Genomic DNA, 22,555 nt, shown 5'->3' on the forward strand with positions numbered 1-22,555 from the left:
CCAATCTACGTATTAATATTATTGCCTTCATATTTTAAATTTAAATTAGCATTATTTTCAATAAAATTTATTTTCTAACCAATCATATTGAATGAGTGTGCGTATTAGTGCACAAAATTGCTTACAATTAAATTTTTTCATAAAGCTTTATCTACCACATATTGTCGTAGCTAACTCCTCAGAATTACGTCGCAGCATAAAGTGGTTAAAGCTACGAGCATGTATTTCGTCGCAATAAAATTGACCGACCGTATTTGATTGTGACAAATATATAATTTTCGTCGGAAAAGATTATCCCATTGTACATTTTCTTACACGGAAAAGGTTTTTCGTAACTAAATTATATGGCGGGAAATACTTATATCTGACACAAAAAATTCATTAGAAATACCAATTTATTTTGTGCCAATTTACCTTTTTTGACAAACATTTTTCGTGGATAAAGTTGTCCTGCAACTAATTCACATGAATTTCAAGTACTTACTGCATATATATTCCGCTGGAAATAAGTTATTACAAGAAATGTACTTGTCAAAAAAAGTCATTTGTTATACTCATTAATTGGCAGAATTTTCAGTTTGCCATGTACTTACTTGGTTAGTAAAAGGTTTTTTTCCTACATGCAAACAAGGTCGGGAAAAAGTATTTCTTGGAACATCCAATTTTGTCCTTAATAGTTATTATCCGTGTACAAATACTATTACTAAAAAAAGTATTTCTTGCAAGCTAATTAATGAATAATATTAATTTTTTTGTCATGAGTATTTTAGGTCAGGAGTTTTTTAGTAATGTTTTTTCCCTTTACTTTATTGTCGTTAATTGGGTAAAATGCTTCGCTTAGCATTAACCAATTTGAGCACTAATTATTCGAAGTATTACTTGAATTCAAATGCTCAATTAATCATAATCATTATTTCACTTTAGAGACCTATACGGCAAATAGTGAAAAATATTTCTACAATGATTGAACAACTTCCTCATTTTTGCCTAAGTCCCAACCAAGAATTAATCAACCAACATACATATATATATATATTGATATTAATGGTGTCATTATAGTCACCAAGATATATATAGTACTTACATAAGGTTCATGTACTACTAAGTAGAGCATTTACATGGACAACAAGAGTTCCATTGATTACATCAATACATCAAGAGTTACCAAATACATATAATTTATTCAAATTTGAAACATCTTCCTGGATGGAACATTCTTCTTATAAAAGCCAATGTTTTGAATACCGTTTCGGTTGAGGCATTGAAACCAGATATTTCAGTACCGGTACCAGTATCGTTTCGGAATAGTCTATATATGAATAAATATAAATTATATTTCAAAATAATAGTCTATATATGAATAAATTATAAATAGTTTGGTCTAAATTGAGGGTTCAAAAAATGAGCTTGCAGTTTGAAAAAATGAAAAAAAAAAAAAACGTAAAGGTCAAAATCTATGTATCGATTGAAATCTGAAATATCTGCCGGTACGGGTCGAAACGGATGAAATTCTAACTGGTATGAAACTATATCCTTCTTTGTACTGGCAGGGTGGCTGGTAGTCGGTACAAAACGAAATTCAAAACTTTGATAAAAGCAAGCATGCATGGAGACTTGGTCCATAACTAACCATGTATAGTTAGAGAACTCTTGATTCACCAATTGTAACTAGACAGATGATCACTATTATAAAATAACTGAGCTACAAAATTGGAAACAAAAATGACAAAGATTAGTGTATGTTCATCTACTGCAACCTATACCAAACTATAATCATATAATAGTTAAGGCTATCAACTTATACCAGGAAATTCCAAACTTGAAAATAATCATCTACTGCAACACACCTTGTATTTAACTACAAATGTAAAATAGGAATTGTTTCATGTCTAAAATAATGCATACACTTCTGCTTTTATGCGTATGTACATTACACCTACATAGGACAATACCTGTAGGTTTGGCTGAGTTTTCCTTTAGAGCATATTGCAACCGATTAGATTGGCCCCATGCAGTTATGTTATTTTCAAGAATAGAAAAAAGAGTATATCAATTACAAAAACACTTTTATAAAACAAACCCAGCCATTTAACAAAACTGTCCCTTGAGTATAAATATTACTACCTTTATGTTACTTAAAATCCACCCATAACTTGCATTGACACCAAACTAAGTAATAAATATCTCATGGCTGAGACTTAAATGAATATGCTCTCGAACATATAATAATCTGGGAACACAAAGTGTTTCTTAATAGTAAACACAGATTACAATATTATTGATAACAAACATATATATATATATATATATATATATATATATATTTATAGGCTTTGTAAGTCTATGCTTTTCTGTCCCAATTTGCTAATATATTATAAGTCACACATAAGGAAATATACAATAAGTTCAGAGTTAGGGAAAAAAATATGGAATACCTATACATAAGGATAAGCTTGTCTTCCTCCCACTTGCATCTTAAGTTATCAAAAGTTTAGCCTCAACCTTTACAATTCTACTATACACACCGTGATAGCCTTAACTAGTCTCAAATTATATTGGCTATTTTCCAAAACAATCCAAGCCCCCACATCATCATGATTAACTAATTTGCTCAACAAAAGAATGCATACAACCACTTAAAGGAAGGATTTTACTTGAACTTTTCAAAAAAGTGGTCTCAAAATTTCAAAAAACTAGTACCCCAATATTTTTTAAGATGCCTATGCATCTCCCAGCTTAGTCTCACTACGACACTGACTCTAAGGCTCCAATTCTGTCATACGAGAAAATAATTGTTTCTCAACATCTACAAAGTGGGCCCTCATGGCATCCACGTCTCTCTTGAAAGTATCAAGTTCAGTCTTTAAGCCTTGCGCCTTAGCCTTGTTCTTCTCATTCTCCTCATTAATACGTTGAAACTCCCTATTCTTCAACAATGATGGAGATGGGTCTGGTATTACTAAGTGGCCTAAACCTCTCACATATCCAGATTAATGTCTTAATACATTCTTGAACACGACATTCGCTCCATCATCCATGTTTTCATTTGGTTCCATCTCATGCAATCTTTCAACCATCATATTCTATATTAACCCAATTATTTCAATATCAACCAGTCACAAATCTGTTATAAATAATGTCAGAATGAAGAGAATTAAACAACTATTTTCTCACAGTTATGCTCAACAGTTTTAGTAATGAATCTACTTTTTTTTGTAGACCAATGCATCTCTTTATAAAAAGCAACCAAGTTCGGAGCTGTCTCCTGTTTTGAGTGTTAATAAAGTAGATTTCTTAGTTCAGTACTTTCCACAGTAATAAAAGAAATAGCTTACAAATTAACTATTAAACTTGAGTTTTAATAATCTACTATTAAAACAAATTATTACCTTTTCCTCCATGAGCCTAACAAAAGACTTTCTGCCACCTGTGTGAGTCATCCGTTGAGTCCCCCTATTATTTTTGTTCTTCTTTGACAGATTCTACAATTCATACAAAAAGTGGTTGATCAGCCAATTTACTAATAAAAGAACATATAACAAAAGCTGCAACTCATCAGATTTCAATCTAATTAAATCTAGAAATGAACTCCTAAGAATAATTGATCTTATTTGTTACCTTGAATTCCTCACTCACCCACAAACTGTTTATTTTGCTGGGTGATGTAATTTTAAATTTCTGGTACTTCTAGTATTTCAAGCTGCCCATTTTATTTTCCGCTACGTTTTTAACTGCACACCAATACTTTGCATGCTTGCACACACATGCTTTCACTTTGCGCATGGGGTTTGTGAGTTTAGAAGCTTAAGAGTTTTAACATCTAAAAACCCTTTTAAAATAAAAATTGTATGTTTGGAAAATTTAGAAACAATGTTTTAAGTACATAAAAAGAAGCTGTGAAAGTCCATTTTTAAAAAAAAAAAAACACTAAATTAAAGGTTTTCTAGAAAGGTTCCTGCAAATAATTGTACATTTAACAAAAAAAACTACCGTAACTAACTTCAAAGGTGGTTAGGTTCATGTTTACCAAACAAGTAATTTTTTCATAGTGAAACTTTTCATTTAAAAGCTCTAGTATTATGAAAAGTTCTATTTCCTACTGCAATTCCAAATATGCACTATATTTTTATTATTCTCAGTGAATTGAATTAGTACTCCTGTAGGTAATTCATGGAGGTTGTTTGCTTGATCTAGGGTTAATGTGTTATGAATTATCTCTATAAACTGGATATGGTCATGACTTAACAGTGCTTGGCGTAGTTTGTTTAATGTTTGTCATATGTATTGAGCTGCCTTGACATTATTTTGCACCTAAAGTTCATACTAATCTGCTAAAATGCAACGTACTTGTTTTGATTCAATGTTTTCTTTTAGTATGAGTTGATGCTAGATGCTTTCATTCTTTTAAGCTACTGAATGTTCTTTTAATATGGAGTTGACTCAAGTGTTGTCGTCTTACTTTAAAGGCTGCAGCTAGTATTTTTTTCATTTTTAATTGACATTTGGTTCCATAGTCCATACTGATTAAGGCCTCTTGCATATAGTCACTAAGAACCAAATGACTTTTCACTTGGTTCCTAGTGCTTCCATTAAAGAATAATGCCTCACTCACCAGTATTCACATCTAGTAAACAGAGATTTCTTAAATTCCTATCCAAATAGTTATTGTTTCTTGCTTCTTTTTTTTTATAAGTAAAATACCATAAACAATACTGCACCAGCTGGGAAACTTTTCTTGCTTCTTGAACATGAAGTGTTGAGATATAGTTAGCATGGATATTTTTGTTGAAGTTCTATGAATTTTTTCCAGGGTCATCCTCTTTCTCTCTATTTTCTTCATCTTTATTACATAAAGTTTCTAAAATGCAAAATTTTCTAAGAATAATTTTTTTTTTGAGAAATATCCCAAGTTTTGATAATGAGAAACCTTATTCTAATCTTTTCTTCTCTTTGGGTTAGGATTCATTGCTATAACTGTAGGGATCTCTAGTTTTGTTTTCTTTTGAATTTAAGATTTGGCAGAGTATTATACTACCACATATTATGCATTACTTGTTTGTCTATTTTTTAATGTTGTCTGATTGAATATCGCTACTGAATGGATTTTGCAACTCACTTTAAGTTCAGTGCTGAACAGATATTGCCTCATTAGCAACTTGGTTCACTTCATTGGAAAATACTTTAAATATTCTGAGGTATTTGTTGCTGAACAGAAGTTTACCTTGGCCTGTTGCTGGTAAACAAAATGCGCAGCTTGAGGTATTTGTTGCCCTTTTTTAAGGGAGGGGGTGATATTGGTTCCTACTCTGTTTCCTATGAACTACTTAATTGTAGTATATTTTAGATGACTACTAATTATAAGATTTTTTTATGAGTACTAATTATCCAGTTTTTTATTATGGCTTCTCATAATTTTTCTTGTTCTACTCCTGGTTTATGTAAATTGTTTTACTCAAGAAAAACTTGATTACCATCCCCAATGCATGTGTGATTATTCATAACGTCATTTTTGGCAGGAAATCACGATGCCTTGCTTGTTTAATTGTTGTTTGTAACCATAAATTATGTTTTACTTTTAGAAACTTCTATTGAAAACCAAAAAAGAGATGTGAAAGATGAGTTTATCAGGATGAGCCTGAACAAAAGGATCCCAGCACATATTTGAGAAGTTTTAACTGCTTACCATATGAACTATTATATGGAAATAGCAAAGTTTGGAAATGTTTCCATTCCTTTCATGATCTTTGCCACCTAATTCAGTTACAGTCTTATACCATGCAGTATTATTCGTTGACAGAATGTTTTACTGTTCCGTACAGTTACTTTTAGCTCAAAAGTGATTTTACTCCATCAAGGAAAATGAAGGAAATATATTTTAAAATACATTTTCGATTAGACTGAATTCATTTACTTTGGGACCGACCAGATGATGGTCTTGGTTTGTTGTACTAGGGTGAAATTCGAGTGAGTCTGTGCAAAATGTATCTAGTTTTTGTGTTTCACGTGTAAGGATAATGGTTTTTGCAATTGTCACTATATGCAAGATGCAATATATAATCATGTATGATTGGATAGGTTGGTGAACAAAATAGTTTCTGCAATTGCCATTGTATGAGATGTGTAATTATTTTTTATTGGCTTGGGTGGTGGAAGGCCCGTGGAGTTGGGGGTTTCCTTTGCTGATTCAGATGCGTAGTATAGAGGGAGGGAAAGTATGGAAGAACCAATGCACCTGGGAAATTTGGACATGAGGTATAAATGACTGTACTTCATCTGTTGGTATCTTTCTATTTTCTCATCAAGTACTGGTGTTTATATCTGTTGTCATGACAAAAAATATACTGGTCTTCTTAATTCAAATGGGAGTATGTTTTTTCTGCATTGGTACTTTTTTTTCTGTGGAGTAATCATCTCCATTGTTTTTATTTGAGTACTCTTGAAACTTTGGAAGAAAGATGTATGGCTACTTGGAATTTTCCTTTTATAAAATTCCAAGTATGTAGATAGTATGCTTTAGTTTGATATATGGTATTGCCCAGTCGCCGATCTTTAAGACTACCAAAGGCGGCGCCAAACGGAGCGGCGAGTTGCTCGCACGAGCAGCCAAAAGTTACCGGAAACGTTCAGCGAGTGGCTCTCTCGCGAAGCCAAGAGGCCCTCTGTCGTTGTCATGCACGGCGCCACTGGGGTCTGTGAGTTCGGAACCTCCAAGATCGGTCGACGGTTTTCTCCCAGGGTGGCACGTGTACTGCACGCGCCACTGTAGCCGCTTGGAGCATTGTACTTTTCTATTGTTACAGTGGTTTTTCCATTGTATTTTATTTTGTGTCCTGTTTTTCTTCTTTTGAAATAATAAAAAATCTAAAAATTTTGTCCTTTCGGACCTTGGTCTGAACAGTGTGATCTCCTCTCTCCACTTTGGCGGTGTATGGGGTTAGTGCACCCTACTCCGCGTAGTCGGGGTATGGGTTTTGTCACCTGGTTACTATTACTCTGTCGGGGACAGAGATGTGCACGACAGATCCCTTAGACTTAGGTCTTTAGAGATCTGTTGTGTGGACTAGACCATATCAGCCACGGAAGTGTGCTAGGGAGCTACTAATTTTGTAATTGACTTTTTTAAGTCAAATTTGTATGTTCTCTTTTATGAATGAAATGTGATTCCTTTTATAAAAAAAAAAAAAAAGTTTGATATATGGTGTGTAGTGTATCATCGAATGGCTTTGTTTTATGGATGAGGGAATTGTGTATTTCTTGGCAGTGAGGTTTTCTTGTTCCTTGGTGCAGGTGGGTGGATGAAGTCATTCCCAATGAAGTTATATAGGCCTGACATATATAAGAATTGAAACATTAGAGTAAACAAATAATTAATCGGTCCTTAATTAACATGTATGTGGGGCGTGAGTTTAGTCATGTTATATAAATATATATATATATATAGTACTTAGTCAGTTAGTTAGTTAATTGGTTGCCTGTACATTAGACTTTAACTTAAATTACTAGCTTGTGTTTGGCAGCTCACAAGCTGAAAGTTCGTGCTTTTGCTTGATGTCAATGCTTTTCTCTAAAGGTAACATTTACAGCTTCTAAGAATGTTGTAAGGATGTTACTTTTTTCTGTGGATTTGTAAGAAGTTGCCTAACTCTAATTGAGGGTATTACTACAGGCAAATTGCAGGCTTGCAGCAGCAAAGCAGTGCTATGGATATTAAATCAATGTACTTTTTATTCTCCCTTTCACTCTCTTTCTTGTTTGGGTATTTTTTTTATTTAGTAGTTCTTAATTATTGTTGGATATAAATGTTAAATTGCAATTAGCTTGAGCTTTGTGTGGTCATCCATAAATTTTATAGTAAATATAATTTCAATGTGTATTATATTTTTTATGTATTCTGTTTTGTGCATTTTTTTTTTATTTTCTGAAACAGCATTTCCGGCGAGTAAACTTCACCGCAAATAAATTTTTGCTAAATTATTTGTGGTGATTAAAATTCGCCACAAATACTTTTTCCGGCGATAATTCCCTTGCTGGAAATGCATTATTGCGATGATAATTGACATTGCTGGAAAAAATAAGGCTTACTTTCGGTGATTTAAACACTTTTTAGCGATGATATATATATCTTCGCAATTGACTTTTTTCAACGATTTAATAGTAAATGGAAAGGTCATTTCCGTCGATTTTGGGAACAATTGCGGTGGACAAAAATCGCCGCAAATAGTAGTTTTTTTTATAATTTTTTCCTATCGCTGAAATTGATCAGAAATGACACTTTAATTTTGTCGAATATGCAGCGAATTAGAAATCGTCGCAAATGATCAATTGCAACGATTTGTAGGAGTATTTGCGATGATTTTGAGCACTGGGAAAAGTCTGATTTCATGTAGTGATTTTGTCTACCTAGTAGGATTCTTCCAAGAAAATTTTACATTGACGTGGTCGATAAAGAAACCTAGACTGATTTGTTGAGCAGAATACATCAGCCCAAAGTCGATAGTGTAAAATAAAAAACAAAGTAACCGGGATACTGGCCAAACCAATTATAACAATTGGAACACATGCCATTTTGCTGTTACAGACCAAACAGCAAGTTGCGCAGAAAGCTACAACCATGCCTGCAACAGAGATGAAGAGTGCTACGAGTCCAAGCAACAACCTTGTAGGTAATGACTGAAGGAAATCCTCTTCTGCATAACGTGACGTGAGAATAGACATGTCGCAGTTGATGAGGATAGCAATGCAATTGCATCTGATATGAAGAAAGCCATAAACCAATTGCTTTCTAAGAAAATAGGAGTGCCTATTTCTTGATGGTTTCCACCCAGTACAGTGAAGGCTGCAGTGAAAACTACGGTGGCAATCAATGTCGCTACAAGCATGCTATAGTTTGCTGTCTCGTTCATCCACTTTTCACCTGCTTGTCACAATTTTTCGTGTGTCTTTGTAAACAATTCAGAAGGTGTATTTGCAGCTCTCTTTTTTTCATCTTTATTCATCATCTTCATGTAAGAAAGCTGCACAATCTTTTCTATCTCCTGTAATGACCATGGCCGTGTAAGTATGACATGTGAAAGTGCCATGGAAAAACACAAACACGTGCGAGCTCGCACACGCACACGCACACATATCCCAACCATATATATAGAGTACCTTAAACCACAATAGCTCCCGTTGCATTTGAAGTGCTGCTTCTGATATGGCATTTAGTCTCTCTGGAGGAGCTATTTCTCCCCCTAAGTGCAGCATATTGTTATTGTCTTGGTCTGCATATAATGCAATGATATCCTTGATAGCGCCTAGCTCATATATTAGATTGAATACATTCTCTTGTAAATATTTAATATCAAGGTGAAATATACTCCGATCTTTGTGGTCTACTTTCCATACGAGATCATGATAGGAGCGTATGAGTATAACTAGAAACTCGACATTCCCTGATCTCGCAGCATTAAAGAGTAAGGAATGCTCGCGAACTAGCTTTGTGAATTGTTTCTCTAGTAATGGTTGTGATGCCCCATATGTTATGGATAAGGGTAGGTGGTGTATGGGATCCCAGATTGCTTAGGAATGAGAAGTTCTTGCTCTTTATAAGGTTTCAATAGAGCTCTAATTGTATCATTGACTAATCCTTTTGGAGTATAGGCCATATGGTTTGGGCCTTTCATTGAGGCGTTATAATGGCAGAACGTTTTCCATAGGAGATCAACTAATTGATGGGCTATTGTATGCATCAAAGCTTTGTTACAGATCCCTTTGAACCCTAAGATTAGGGAGGGGTGGGGGGGACCAAACAATTTAGAGACCATCTAGTAGAAAATAAGAGTAATGCTACATGCAGTTATGGAGTGCGCAAATACCTTGCAGTCACTTTGAAAAAAGATTTGGGTCTACTATTAAAAATTATTATTTTTTCATGTATTTATTCACTTTTTTCAAAGTGATTGCACGGCGCTTGCGCACTCACGACTACAACTATCATTTCTCAGAAAATAAATATTAATTCTATAAACAATTGGATCTTGGAAAGTTAAGGCACATTGTTGTAAGGGTTAATTGATGAAATACATGGAAATTAGTCTACATGAGTTGCCGTAAAATTAAACTACTCCCAGTATTTTTTAATTGAATGTTTTATTGTATGTTGTTTTAATAAGATTAGATTTATTTCTCCGTGACAATTCCATTAGTAATGCCACATCAATGAGAGGTCAAGATGGTTTGAAAAAGAGTGGGGTCTACCATAAAAAAATTAGTTTTTCTATGGTGCCAAGCTACTCGCGCATCTCCACTATCAACTTGAAAAGATGTCCTATAAACGAGAGTATCAACTCTCTCATCCTCCCAAGGCTCCTCCTCGGCCTATTCAACATCCTCCAGGCAGTTGTGTACTTTTTTATGCTTCCTGACACATCGTCTACCATTTCGAGAGGAATAGTAGTTGAGACTACTACAATGAGATTTATAAAATCTCAGCACGTTAGGCTCATAAGCTACCAACGATATGAATAGGCATGCATGACAATAATATGACATGTATGCTTCATGACATGGACTTGAACAAACGTGACATGACCTGAAAATGAACTTGACTTGAAAATAACATGACTTGGTGTGGAAGTAACATGAGACTTATTCATGATTTTTCATGAATACCCTGACAAGCAAAATGCTTTCAAAAGTTGTTTCGTCAGGAATATTTGAACAATCATAATGATTACGCCCAATTTATTCCATCATAATACTCGAATAACTAGAATGATTTCGCATGAATATTTTATTATAGATACTCTAACAAGCAGAATGATTACACCAAGAATATTTTATTAGAAGTAATCTAACAATCAGAATGATTACACCACAAGTATCCAACGCAAGGTCGAGTTAGAAAATGTTTCATGATGGACTTGTGTGGCTCATGACATGCATTCATGGCATGTAACAGATAAACATGTAACATATGACATGGCAGTCATGGCATGTAATAGATAAACATGTAACAGATTACATGACAAATTTGAAATGTAACAGATAAACATGTAACAAATATCATGACATTCGGGGCAGGTAACATATAACGTGGCATTCATGGCATGTAACAGATAAACATATAGCATATGGAATGACATTTGTACAACAAATAAACATATAAAGATGACATGGCTTTCATGGCATGTAACATATAAATATATAACAGATGATGTGGCATTCATGGCATGTAACAGATAAATATATAACAGATGGTGTGGCATTCGTGGAACAGATAAACTTGTAACAAATAACTGACAACATGTCATAGTATATTATGAAAATTATAATGAGCATTAATGAACATGAATATAACTAATAAAACCTTACAACCACACATAAGTAACAACATCAAAAGTAAGTTAGAAGCTAACTTATAGATTCTTCACGTAAAGCGAAAGTGTTGTGTAACTTTAAGTGAGCATAAAAAGTGTTTGAACTGAAATGATATATTTTCTAAGATTAGAATATCTTACAATAAATTTATAAAAGTTAAAACTTACTAAATTAGGGTTAAATTTGCAAAGTTACCCCTCTACTTGCAGGAAATCATAAATTTTCTCCTAAAATAAGGATTTTGCAAATGAATTCCAAAAAAACTTAAAACAATCCACAACTAGGAGAAACAATCCTTGGCCGAAACACTCCTAGGCCAAAAGCATGATTTTGTTGCTACTTGACCTTCTAAGATACTAACATGCTTAAACCGGATTTATCAACTCTAAAAAATCACATTATTGATTTTAAATCATGTTAAGACATTAAAACACACATTACACAAATACTTGAACTCACAAGATTAAGGAAAATGGTAAAACACCAAGTTTAGATCAATTAGAACCAATCCTTGATATTCTTGTTCTAACACCTTCATATCAACTCCAAGGACTCCAAAAGTCCATAAATAACTTTTATAACATGTTCATCATTCAAATCTAGGAGATGTCATGCTTGAATAATCAACCAAAATGAAGTCAAAAAATACTTAAAGATTTCCAAAGAAAAGAAATTCTAAGATGCAATTTATCAAACACTTAAGCTGCAGATGTGTCTCTTTTCCATTCGGTTCTTAGTTAATGTTCTGTGGTGCCGATTATCAACTATCAATCTAGTCAAGGAATTGATAATCAGAAGATGGAGAGTTAATGTTCATATTTGCACCATTTCTTTACAAATCCTCACTACATTGCCAGCCAAACCCATAATAAAATATGACCAAAAAGATTGATAAATTTTCAAGCCTTTGTTGTGCCTTACGTCTACAACAAAGCAAGAACAAGAGTTTCTATCTAGTTTCAAACCAATTTCAGGTTTACAATAGAGTAAAAATAACGTTTAAACTAACAGAGATTTCATTAATCTAAAACTTCAAAACAAATCAAGTCCCATTCCGCAACCCAAGCTACAAAGTTAGCCTTGCATCATCTTTTCAGAAATGAAAGTAATCAAATGAAAATCCATGTCTCACAGATGGCGAAAGCCCCAAATTCCCTAGTCGCCAAATGCCTTTTTTTTTTTCCTTTTCTCCAAGTAGCCTCCCAGGAAAAACCCACTAAAAGAATCTTGTCGTTTGATTCCTTTTTTCTTTCTTCTAGGCCACGCCCACGCAGAAAAACTCCTAGGAAAACATCCATGCGACCAAGCCTCTGCCAGGAACCACTTCCTTCCTTTTCATTCCAGCCCAATTTTTATGTAACACCTAAGGACCACTTTTTGCTTTTAGCCCCAAATTTCCATGTATCATTTTCTTTTCTATGCTCTGCATCTCTCTCTCATGCAGTGTTGATTCGCCCATCAGCTCCTCCTTGGCTCGTACTACTCCACTCTCCCATAACCAATCCTCCCCCTTTCAGAACCACAACATCCTTTTCTCTCTAATTCCCTTTAGGCACAAGAGTGAGTCTTCCAAAAGAGTATTAATTCAATTGGTAGCCTCTCTTCCAAAAATTCCATAAAGTAAATAAGATTTAAGTGTTCATCAATATAAGGGTAAAATTGGAATATGAAACCTGATGTGGCTTAACAATGTGAGTGTCATGTGCATTCTTGTTACAACCAACTGCATTATGAATCTTTTTAACTGCAAAATATCAAGAATTATCAATTTACTCAATTACTATAATTTACTGCATAATTAAGTGCTTAATTCATTTTTGGTTAAATAATTTATTCATTTAAGCAACTTAATCATGCAGTTTTAACACTTTATCAGCTACAGTGCGCCGTCACAAGACTCTACTCAATAGTACCGGTGCACCCCAAGCTGAGATACTGGGTTTGATAAATCCTTTCATCAACAACTCCTATAGTTGACTCTTCAACTCCTTTAACTCCATTGTGGCCATCCTATAAGGAGCCTCGTGTATCGAAACTGTTCCTGGTTCTGTATCAATCGAAAACTCAATTTGTCTAGTAGGGGTAACCTTCACAGTTCTCTAAAGAACTCTGGAAATTCCTTCACCACCAGTATGTTTTTTTTTATCTCTTTAGGCTCCTTTTCCTTAAGTACTAAGTACACTAAGTAGACCTCAGCCCCATTCACCAAATCTTTCTTGGCCTGTAAGGAGGTAATTACTACCAGCATCGACCTCAACTTGCTTTGATGAAAGATCCTATCTTCCATTCCTAGTACGCAGAATATCACTGTCCTCATCAAGCAATCGATGCTCATGAAATGTCTAAACAACCAGTCCATTCCTAAAATGACATTGAACCCCAACATGTCGAACACTATTAGATCTGCTTCCAAAGGTATCCCATCTACCTTCAAAGGGCACTCCTTAACTACCTTAGTGCAAAACACTATCATTAGGTAGTGCTACTAAGACTCTTTGACGCATTGGTTCTAACCGAAGACCTATCATCCTAATGAACGTAGTAGACTTAAATGAATGGGAAGCTCCATATTCAAATAGTTTACTCGTGTAGAAATGAGATACGATTAACTTCAACTTACAACTAATACTAAGTTTCTATATGTACAGTTAGTTAGTCGTAAGATACGATTCTGCACCTACGATGATGCCTACCTCTTAGATATGTAAAGCATCATGGCCGACTTCTCCTATAGTGTGGGCATACACCCTAGCTTACATGACCTGTCTACGATCTCCATGTCGTCCGCCCTGTCCTACTTGCTGCACTAGTGGTGCTTGAGGGCAGTCCTTGGCATAATGTCCCGTTTGTCTATAGTGATAACATGAGTAAGAGACCTATTAATAGTCCCTTGTGAGCTTTATATCGCAAATTGGCATCCTTCCTCCCATGCATGCCCGGGACTAGTTGGCAGTCGTCCACCCATCTTAGATACAAACTTCTGAGGGTCACCTAAGCTGCTTCCCTCTAGAAAACATCCTCTTCTTTAGACCCATGGGCACAGTCAACAAATTGCATTGCTCACGCTCAGTTATGGAGGCTATGTGCACTAACTTCTAGAAATCCTTAATCTCTAAACACACTACTTAGGTCCTGATTCAGGTCTGCAATCTGTCCTGAAATTATTCCATCCTCATACTCTCAATACAGATGAGACGAAGGGCAAACCTTCCCAACTCCATAAACTTAGAGGCATACTGCTCCAGCGTCATGCTACCCTGATCCGAGTTAGCCAAAGTCCTTCAAGTTCTGTCGTCTCACTATACTAGGATAGTATCGATCATCAAATTATTTCTTAAATGTTTCTAACAAAATCCTCTCTATAGATCCCAGCTCCATGGTAAGTGGTTGCCTCTTGGCACCCCACCACAGTGCTGCCTCTCCTTGTAGCAGGTAGCTTCATACAAGACCATTTGACTTTTGATGCACCCACATAGCTTGAAAGTCCTTTCAATGTTCATTTTCCATCTCTCTGCCTTCATCAGACCCATGTTACAGAAAAATTCCAAGTAAAGATAGGCAAAAAATCATTCATACGTACATCCCCTATATTTCTCCCTTGGGGATCCCAACAACTGAACTTCCAGATGACATGAATATAATTCATGTTGCTGCTCCAACACATCCAAAATGCGGTTTAGAGCTCTTACAAGCTCTTTACCCCTCCTCTCACTAGACGATCCTCCCTCGTGACCACTCGGAGATTGCTTACCTCATGAACCTCTCGGTTGCACTATACTCAAATCCTGCCACACAACCCAAAACTATCACTTTCTATCTCATCACTCATTTCTAAATGCAGATCAAATCTAAGATACTTAAACTTCAAGCTTATAATACTAGAATCAACTCCTACACTTCTGTCCTCCCTAACATATAAATTTTCCCAAAGTCACGGATAAGTGCGCTTTAATAACAAGCTACGACACTCTGTTCCTCACTAAGGGACTTAGCGAGGATCTACAGTGTCAGCCAGTCGGTCAACACCCTAGGTTTACTTGGATTAGGTGTGCCTCATCCAGTGGAAGTGCCCTTTGTCGTTACAGAAGTCAAATTGGTGTGGAGAAGATATAGGTTTAGTTGGTAAACTTAGATCTTGTAGTACTAGAAGACTAAATCACACCACAGAACAAATAGCGTCATTCCTCATGAATTCCATACTTAGAAATATATACAACCCATATACTTGTTCGTCGCCTAATGGGTAATAGACCGAATGCAAGTGGTAGCCCATTTCCAAAGGAATATATACAATTCAGAAAGGTACATGGCTCCTACAGCAGAGACAAGCCTTCATACTTAGGGTTTGGGTGGGATTGACTCTTCTTCCTCGGGCATCACTCTTGAGTGTAGCTCTATATCAAAGTCTATGGTTCTGAATATGACATCGTTGGCAGGTTAGGCAGCTATGACAAAACCACTAATGAGAGATAATGCTCCTGAAGAGGTAATGAACAATTTCATGTAAAAATGGAAGGACACATATATGCATGCCTGACAAAGAATCACCCTCTTTGTGAAACACACACACATATGCGCATCGCAAGGAATAACCCTTTAAGGAGTTGCCCTATATTCAGTCATGTTCTATTTCACTCCCCGATGGGGTTCTTTTCACCCTTCCCTCACAGTAGTATTTCACTACCGATCACCTAGGAGTATTTAGCCTTGCAAGGTGGTCTTGCGTTTTAAAGCATAAGTATTACCAAGGTAAGGAATCTATCTCTGCTCCAATATGTAAAATTCATAAATTCATCGCATGAATAATGATTTCATATACTCAATTGCGATCACATAGATGTTCATCACATAGATACAATGTTCATCACACAGATGTCTCACACAAAGATGCAATGGTCCTTTAGCCTCAATTGTTATTCTGTAGGATGACAGTGACAGATGGCCAGGACATGGGCTGCACCACCTTATGGCCTGCCAACTCCAAAGACTTTCCTTGAATGAGGTTAGCAATTTAGGCTTTTAGGTTAATAGTTTAGGCTTAGGATTTATGAAAATGGGTATGCTTCAAAGATTGAATGATGACTTGAACAAGTGAAATGAATGGGATATTATGAATACTTAAAGGTGAAAGTTTATACGATCAGGAATGCTATGAGAAGTATGAAAGTAAATAGTTGGAGGAGGTTAATTGGATAATGATGGGTCTAAGTGAAGGTGGTTTAAGTATAGAGTTAACTGAAGGTTAAGACCATGTGGAAGGGAAGACACTAAGAGTTGAGAATATTTCTATTATGTAAGTTTTAAGTTTAAGTTGCTTATGTAAATGAAAAAGGAATAGCGTAAAGTTAGGGATGCATGTAGGTTGACATCTAATTGCCTGAAATGAAAATGGCATGGAGTCGAGGTAAATATTATGCTCTTACTCTTCTAGAGCTTTCTAAATGATATGAAAATGAAAATAAAATATTTCTCTTTATATATGAAATGAAATTCCTTTATAAGAAAGATGCTCTTTTTATGCAATGGATAAGTAAAATGTTTTCATAGAAAGGAAATGATGTTTTATGAATCTATGCCTAATGTTTGAAGTATATGTAAGTAATGACTCTTTTGACAAGCCCTTTTTATGCACCTCAAGAGTAGTTGCATGGATGTGAAATGGATGTTATATATAGTACTTATTGACTTTATGTTCCATGAAATGAAATGATGATGTTTTATGCTTTATGATATGAAATAATGTTTTCTGAAATAAAATTGGTTGATGAATGAAATGAAAAGAAAAGGTGACGCCATAACAGAATAAGAATTATTCTAATGCTAGCTAAACAATGGAAGCTATTGATTGAGATTGAGAAAAATGCAAACAGAGAGAGAGCTCTAAGATAAACTCTGAGATTAGGGTTTCTATATAAAACTCGAATATCTCCTTTGAGGCCCACAAGCCGAGCTTAAATAACTAAGGAAAAGAGGCAAAATTCCGATTATGACCAAACAATAAAATACGAAATAAAATAAGTATCTTGCTAAAATCTAGCCAGATATATGGAATAAAATCATTCCTTAAAATAAACATTAACATAAAAGAAAAAATAACTAAAAATGACAATTTAGAGGGGAAACATAACTAAAAATTGTTCCCCAACCGAGAAATGCTGACCTTTGCTTGTCAATCTGAGGAATCTTCACATTTTTCTGCTTGATTTATTCTGATTTCTAGGTAGTCCAATACTTTTAACGTCGAATCTACCAACTTAGCATCATCATACCTGGACCTCGTATATCAAAAGGACTGAAAGGAATGAATTAAAACAAAGGAACAGAAAAGAAATAAATGTTTTAATGTATGAATCTATGTAACTGCCATGACTAAATGAATAATGTACCAAAAGGAGAGGCAGATTGCAATACTAGATCGGTTCCATTGATAGTGCACCCAGTGGCACCATCCTAATAGAAAGGGATTCCCAACCAACAGCCACGGGCAGAGTCCAGGTCCAAAAGACTGCATCTTGTGCTCCAATCAATTTACTCTAACCTTTTACCTCTAGAATTAGTCCATATTTTTAGAGATAATGGCCTCCAAAGTAGTTAACGTATTGCCTTTGTGCTGGTCTCCTAGTGTCCATGCCTTGTAAGCTCCATATTCAGCTGATCACCATGATGACCCATTTTCCACCAAATTTCAATAACCATCTAACCTAACAATAGACTATTGTATATGTTCATCATATTGAAGACATACATTTATGCTTGGCAAAGAATCACTGTTTGGGCAAAAATACATGTATTCGTAGTCATGGTGAGGAATCACTCCCATAATAAATTTTAAGTATATAAGCATGGTGAAGAATCACCCTCTGAGCAAATCTCATATATACATAGTCTTTTAACAAAGCGAGGAATCACCATTTTATCAATCCATATAAACTCCATCATTTCTCATTATATAAGTATTAATGGGAAATTGCCCCATCGTTCAACACAAGAAATCTCTCTTCCCGACCAACGTGCCAACTCATTCATCAAAACCAGACCATCCGATTTGGGGAATCACTCTACCCACTCAACACACACAAGGACACCACACATTAAAACCTAGGGAATCTCTCTACCCTTATGAAACAAGTGGTAACGTTTTATTAGAAATGGCACAAGGACTCCTCAATAGCTCCTCGGTGTACTTGGTTGCCCAACATGAAGTTGTAATAAATACGAGCCTAATGGGAGCAATGGTCAAGGATAAGACCCACACAGATGTGGGGAATTCTGTGATAACATGAAAATGCCCAGAAGATAGCAGTGTCGTACACAAAGGCCCATACTCCACCTGAAAGGTATGGTCCAGCACCATGTGGGAGAGCCACATTCGAGAAGATACTACAGACTGGACTAAAGACAAGCTGTAGGAACATGTATGACTTGTGTAGTTAGACTATCTCTATCCTAATGCATATGGATGACTGAGACTAAAGGGCACCTATTCAGTTACCTTAGTAGTTAGAAGGACACCTGACGATCCCATCCTATAAAAAAACTTAAGGTAAAAGTCAAAATCTCACTTTTGAGATAGTAAGTGTACGAGCCTCTTGGGAGTCAGTCTCCAAAGAAAGCAAATGGGTTAAATGTTGTGGGTATGACATGAGTTCTAGCATTGCATGTTCTATATCTATTCCCTTTCTGTTCATGAATTAATAAACATTTTCCTTCATCATGCTTATGAATATATCTACATTGTGATTTGGAGATCTTAATCTTTGAAAGGTTCGGCAAATTGCATGTTGTGATCAAGCACACGACGTACAATTTACGTGATTTTGCAAATTGTCTACATCCACAGAGCTGTAGAAATCTTATTAACAGAGGAGATTACAATTACTCAATCTCACCTCACACTCTCTAGGGTTTTTTGCTCTCTCACACAATATGCACTCACTTGACAATTGTTCTCTCTCAAAATATGCTAAAAGTAGTACAAAACCAATTAAATATGACATATATATATATATCAAACGACGCTGGAAACCCTAATCTTGCTAAATATGCGTTCTTAGCTCGAGCGACGTGTCGAGCGCACATTGAGCAAACGACCAAACAACATTGGGCGAGCAGTATGTTGAGTGGTACTCAAGCGAACTCACGGGTTGAGCTTCGCTTGAGCACACATCGAGCAAACTCATGGGTTGAGCTTTGCTCGAACTCATGTCGAGCACATATCGAGCAAACCTCTGTTTCTCAATTTTCAGCTCCAAAACTAGTCTCCACATACACCCCAATAATCTCCCACTTAGAGACTGGGTCTCCACATGCCAGCCACTGTTTCCAACCAAGCCCTATCATCTCTGCAGCTCACAGCTTCCATCTTCAAGCTAGAAGACACATTGAATTCCAGCTCAACTTCAGTCTTCCACATACATCGCCCTTAGCCAGCACATCCACTGGGCAACTCACAACTCCCATTGCACTAGGAGTATCCAGTCCCAAACCGATCTTGGCAACCTTAGCCAACTTTCCCAAGCTTTCATGAGGAATGAGAAAGCTTACTCCCTTTGGCTTCCTTACATGTTTCGCATGATCAAGCCTGCCCTTTTGCACTCTTGTATTTCCCTGCACATCACTGGACCCTAATATTAAATACAAAGAGTTAGATCTCTTACCATGTGCTAAGACCAGCGCACCCTTAGTGATCTTCCAAGTTCCTCCTGATAACGCTACTGCAAAACCGTTGTCATCAAACCGTCCCACAGAGATCAGGTTTTTCTTTAGATCTGGAACGTATCTACTTGTTGTAAAGTCCACATGCTCCTATTTGGAAGTGTGTTGTGCACATCACCCATTCCCACTACATCCAATGCCTCTCCATCAGCCGCATACATCTTCCCAAATTCACCAGCATTATAATTCTGCATGATCTCTCAACATGAGGAGCTATGGAACAAGCCCCTGAATCCAACACCCAATCATCAATTGGACTGTGCACTACAAGAAGTAAGGCATCTTGAACTTCTTTTGCCACTACATTCATCACATCATCCTCAGCACTTTCTTGATTCTTGTCATTTTCTTCGTGTGGCCCGGCTTGCCATAACTCCAGCACGTGATCTACTACCCAGATCTCATCTTGCTTTTCCCCTGCTCTTGGTGCTTAACTTGTCATGTCCTGTGCCCTGATTGTCAACATTCAGGGCCGAACCTGAACCCGAGAACTCACCCAAGTCTCTTCTACATACCTCTTCAACAAAGACCATGTCATGTATGTCGTCGTAGTTCAGTTTCATCGTATTGAATTCATTCAAGTGTTGGGCTACAAGCATACCTTCTGAAATATTCAAATTGAACAATTTCTTCATCAAGTGCACTTTATTGTTCGCCGACGGCTTTTCATACATACCTGACAAAGTTGCTATGAAATCCACTGTGGTTCTCTCCTTACTGACATTGTGTGCCATTATTCTGGATAAGGTCAGCCGAATAATCCCCAAAACCTGTCTATCTAACAAGGTCCACTCAGCAACATCCATGCTCTCAGGCTTCTTTCCCAACAGTGGAAGATGGAGCCTCTTCCAATAGAGATAATCCTCGATCTGTATCTTCCAATACCCAAAATCAGTGCCGTTGAACTTCTCAATCCAGGGTGCTTTCACTTAATCTCCTGCCATCACTCTCCTTCAGATCCAGCCTTGGCTCTTGATACCAGTTATTGTGTAATCCAATACAAAACACACGCACCAACGATGAAAAATAAAGTAAAACCAATCACGATCAAACACACGCTCAAGGAGATTACAATCACTCAATCTCAACTCACACTCTCGAGGGCTTTTTGCTCTCTCACACAATATGTACTCACTTGACAATTGTTATCTCTTAAAATATGCTAAAAGTCGTACAAAACAAGTCAAATATGACATATATATATCAAATGGTGCTAGAAACCCTAATTTGGAAAAATTTTCATTCTTCGCTTAAGCAGCGTGTCTAGCGCACATCTAGTGAATGACCAAAACACAATTGGCTTGAGCGAGGTGTCGGGTGGTACTCAACCGAACACTAAAGTTTGTGTCTTGCTCGATCTCACTGTCGCGCGGGACTCGAGCAAACTCACGGGTTGAGCTTTGATCGAGCCCACTGTCGAGCGCACGACGAGCGAACTCATGGGTTGAGCTTCGTTCAAGCTCATGTAAAGCGCACATCAAGCAAACCTCTATTTCTCAATTCAGCTCCAAAACCAGTCTCCACACACAGCCCAACACATCTTCATGTGCATTGTCTCTCATTAACGGTCTTGTCATAACCGTTTAACCTAGCTATGGTTTTTTTTTATCAAAACCTTACATTTTGATAAAATGTTAGTCCCAAGAGAGGGACGCAACAAGGGCGGGCCAAACCCACCCCAGGAATAGCAATGGAGGCATGTCTCTATTAATAGCATTTGTACTACTTTAGAAATGTATCGTTTAGCAATGCGACAAAGCATGTATGGCTTGTCTTACTTGGATGTAGGAAACTAATGGATGGTATTGTATAACATTATTTGGGAAATGAAGTGGCATACAGATATTTGTGAAGTTAATGAATGAACCTATTTGTGGTTTAGTCCTCTGGTACGACCAATATTTAGTCTCTGACTATACCCTTACTTATTCCACTGCGATTTAGATGTCTTTTTACTTACACATGCACTTCCATTTGAACATTTCGTGCCTATTCCCAATTTAAACACAAGCATCATTGGCACTACAGATCCTTACCTGGTCTTTTACCCAGGAATGGTGTACCACAACTTGGTATCAAAACATCTACATGGCTCTGGGTAAATCCATCGTAGGTATAGTACTAGAGAAGTAGGATCTGATCTTTAGTATCATATGCTTGAGTTTTAGAATACCATAGGCCTGTTCTTCGCTTGATAGGTGAGGGTTAAGCTAGAAAGTCATGTGTTTGGGTTATATGGCTAATGTTTCCATAGCATTGTTTAACGAAGAGACAATATTCTACACGAAAATGGTTGCAAAATGTCCTTTGGAGATAGGTTGAGTTATCTTGGAAGCAGATCTGTTAGTATTCGAGTTATTGGGTTTGGATGTTATCCTAGGCATGGATTGGTTATTTAAGTATTTTGATAGATTATCAATAAAGGACGGTAACATTTTGTGTGCCTATAATAAAGGATTGTGTATTCCAAGGAAGTAGG

At 36.3% G+C, this 22,555-nt stretch overlaps 1 pseudogene; it reads right to left on the reverse strand.

The window, feature by feature from the left end:
- Nucleotides 1-2,759: 2,759 nt before the first annotated feature.
- On the reverse strand, nucleotides 2,760-20,882 carry LOC121267123 (annotated as a pseudogene).
- Nucleotides 20,883-22,555: the final 1,673 nt, after the last annotated feature.

The sequence above is a fragment of the Juglans microcarpa x Juglans regia genome, chromosome 5S (assembly GCF_004785595.1).
Source record: "Juglans microcarpa x Juglans regia isolate MS1-56 chromosome 5S, Jm3101_v1.0, whole genome shotgun sequence".
Classification (NCBI taxonomy): Eukaryota; Viridiplantae; Streptophyta; class Magnoliopsida; order Fagales; family Juglandaceae; genus Juglans; species Juglans microcarpa x Juglans regia.